Raw genomic sequence first — 3,498 nt, 5'->3', positions numbered from 1 at the left:
CCCTTAATTTAATCACACCTCCCTAGTCCCTTCTGCCACATAAGGTGACATAATGAATTAAAATGGGGCTATCTTGATGGTGAGGGAATGGGGGGGGAGTGAGGGGAAGTTAGTCAGTCTACCAAACAGAGACAGGCTTGCCTCAGCAGTAGACAGGCTTCTCCTTGACTCTTTGCCCTGTCATCCCTATTATTAGAACATTTGCTGTAGAAAACTCACCACGGTACATTCTTTCTCTGCCTCTCTGAGTTGTAGATCTTTCTAGAAGCCTCTTACCCACCTTGCAACCCAAGAAGAGCTTTCTCAAGGTCCTGGAGCCATCCCTTTGAAACGTAAACAGCAAGGGACATCGCAATAGTTTCTATGGAAGGGTAGGGCCCTAACTTGGGGAGAGGGGGTTGCCTTTCTCCAGGTTGTAAAACTACCACCTGTCCTTTGGATAAGGCCGATTAGTAAACACAGATAACTTACAATGCCCCTCCCCCAAACCTAACTCATGAAATCTCTCTCACCTGTTGTTTCAGCAGAACTGAGCATAGACTGCACCCATGTCTCTCCCCAACTGCAAGCTCTGAATAAAGTCTTCCTTACCTATTCAACTTGGTCCTGTGCAAGTTTTGCTTTGACAGCACACACACACACACACACACAGAAGGTATTACTTGTTTGTGTGTGTGTGGGTATGCATGCATGTGCGTTCAGAGGAAACTGAATCTCTGAGAAGCTCAATGACTTGTCCACTTGTCTCCGTTCTTAGGGCTTGGTGACAGATCTTTCATACATACATGATTTTGTCCTCTATCTTGTTCTTCCTAAGACTGGAGAATAAAGTAGCCTGACTACTAACTCTCTCCACCATTCAGTGATGAAAACTTAGGGAGAGATCATGCAACTCTTAATACACTCCAAGGAGTTTATATTAAAATCTGAAACATATTCCACATAAGACGGCATATTCAAATGAGAGACAATGACATTACAAACGCTTCTTTTCCTCTTCTCTTTCCCAGGCATTGTCTTAGGCATCTTGATGTGCTTTTGGATTTTTCAGTGTCCCTGGTTGTCTTTTGTCACCTGGAGGAGACCTGAGTTGGTCTGGAAGGAACTCATAAGATGCTTCCTGGGAGGATACTTGAGGAAAGTGACCATTCTGGGAGACGTGCTCAGTTGTGTGAGGGATCATCATTGATATATTAAAGAAAAGAAGAGAGGGGGGAAATGACAAATGTGACACAAAGGAAGAATATTTAGGAATAAGTAGTCACATACTGATTAGAAAGATCTGAATTACGTGAACCAAGTAAGTTATGTATGATGTAGCTGAAAGTCGCATATGGAAATGGTTAGGAAAATGTATCAAGATACTTATAACAAGTGTTCATTTGGGGAAGAAGGGCCTATTAATAAAAGGAAATGTATCCCTACATGTGACAACCCGTGTTGGAATGTGCATGATGACCCATGTGCCCAGCATCTGATCAGATGACCACTGCCCACATCACAAGAGCTACCTAACGCCCTTCAAAACAAGCAGCTGAAATGTCAACACACTTTCAAATATATATATATATATTAGTGATGGCAATTCCAAATTGCCCCCGACTTACGCTAAGCAAAATAAAGCAATGAACCCGTTAGAAGGTCTTTGTGAGGCTTTTTGGTTTTCAGAACCTTGCTCTGGTGACCATGAAAAGAGCTAGTTCCCACTTGGAAAGGGTTTTTGGTAAACCTGTTTATTTTAAATGACAGCTCATCATCCTACTGGCTTTGAAAAAGAAATCACCATTATTCCCTGCTCTCCAGTGGGACCCAAGCTTTTCCCAACAAGAATGTTTCCGTGTGTATCCGACACGGACAGACAACTATCCATGTACGTAAGGGGCAGAATGTATCACCTCAGCGTCCCTGTTCATACGTCGCTTCACTATCTAGTTTGCTCTTCTCACGTTAGTCTCAGATATCCAGGGAACAAGAGTAGCACCTCCTCGAAGGTCCATCTCAAATCTGTTAATAGTCCAAGTGGATTTCAGTTCTACTCCCAGGAGTTAGAAAAACAAAGGGTTGGACTTGCCCCCTCCTCTCCTCTCCGGAAGCCAAGCAGCGGCCCGTCTGCTGCTGTGTCCACAGAGGTAGTCGGAGCAAGTTCAAATCCTTTTCTGAGCCGCGTCAGGCGTTGTGTCTATGGCCATCGCTTGATCAGTCGGCGAAGCACAACCACCCGTGGGAAACAACAGTTGGAACTCGTGTATCGATCATATCCCGGGCTTCCGGGGAGCTGACAGGGCAACACGTCGGTCGTGAGGGCCCCGGGTTCTTATCTGTGTCTAGAGGAGAGGAACACCCGTGTCACCGGACAACCGAGGGGACAGAGCAGGAAGCAGGGGCCGGAGCTCTCAGCACGGTGCCCAGGACGGGGTCAATGTTCTGTACGTGGACGCTATGGGCACAGAGTGGGATCCCCAGCGGGACACGCAGGACGGGTGCTGGTCGGCGGCCTCGCCTCACACGCTTAAATTAAGCCTGCACTGTGTGGTCCTTTGTATTTCTGGTTCTCCGACCCTCCTTGGATGGGCTGGAGCGCAACAGCGAGATTCCAGGGTGAAAAGCTTCTAGCAGCTACACACCCTTGAGAGCAAAATAAAAAGCCAGTTATAATAATCATCCGTGTCAGCCCAGCAGGGTCCCCGTCTCGCGCATCTGCCTGTGTGCGCCGCCCAGGACAGCGTTAGACAAGTGTCATTTTGTCAATTAACCTCTTTGCATCCTCCGTTCATTAGGGCCCAGGCCAATGCACTTACGGAGCCGCAGGGGGGCTTTTACTTCTGACGTGGCACTTGCAGTATGACACACAGCCTGCCTGCTCCCCCCCGCCCCACCGCCACAGGCACAGCCGCGCCTCTCCCGCAAAGTGGATGACTCCGCGTCACGCTGCACAAGGAGATCGTTTCCATGTATGGCAGCCCTTGGCTTATTTAACACACAGAGCAGTTCGTGTCATGGTGTGTGTGTGAGCTGGCTCTTCATTTCCACAGTTCTGAGAGAGCAGAGGATGTAGGCGTTGCCTGTGATCAGAGAGCTCCTGCTTCTCTCTACCTGTGAGCCCCCAGCCCTTCCCACTGGGGCCACGGGACAGGTGTCACGGCGTGCGCACCTCCACGACGCTAGCTGACAAAAACGAAATAACTGGCAGTCTCCTCCCTGTTTCCTCTATCTTCCTACGCAGCCCCCTAACCTTCTAAGGACTAGGTCACAACAGATGCATGCTGCCAGCCCCTTAAATGGTGCTGAGTGCTTTCCACTGAATGTTAATGCCCCAAACAACCGCGCCGCGACATAGCTATTAGTACTTTACAAAATGAGGAAACCGTGGAAGTTCTCAAACTAGCCAGCAATCAAGCCACGGTCATCCAACCCAACGCTTCACACTGTCTCCACTTCCGGCCGTGCCTTGGTCGTCACGTCCCTCCTACGACAACAGGAATCAGAGGTGCCACCCTT

Source organism: Saccopteryx leptura, chromosome 11, assembly GCF_036850995.1.
Source record: "Saccopteryx leptura isolate mSacLep1 chromosome 11, mSacLep1_pri_phased_curated, whole genome shotgun sequence".
Lineage (NCBI taxonomy): Eukaryota > Metazoa > Chordata > Mammalia > Chiroptera > Emballonuridae > Saccopteryx > Saccopteryx leptura.
The sequence above is the reverse complement of the archived record's forward strand: the minus strand, read 5'-3'. Positions refer to the sequence as shown.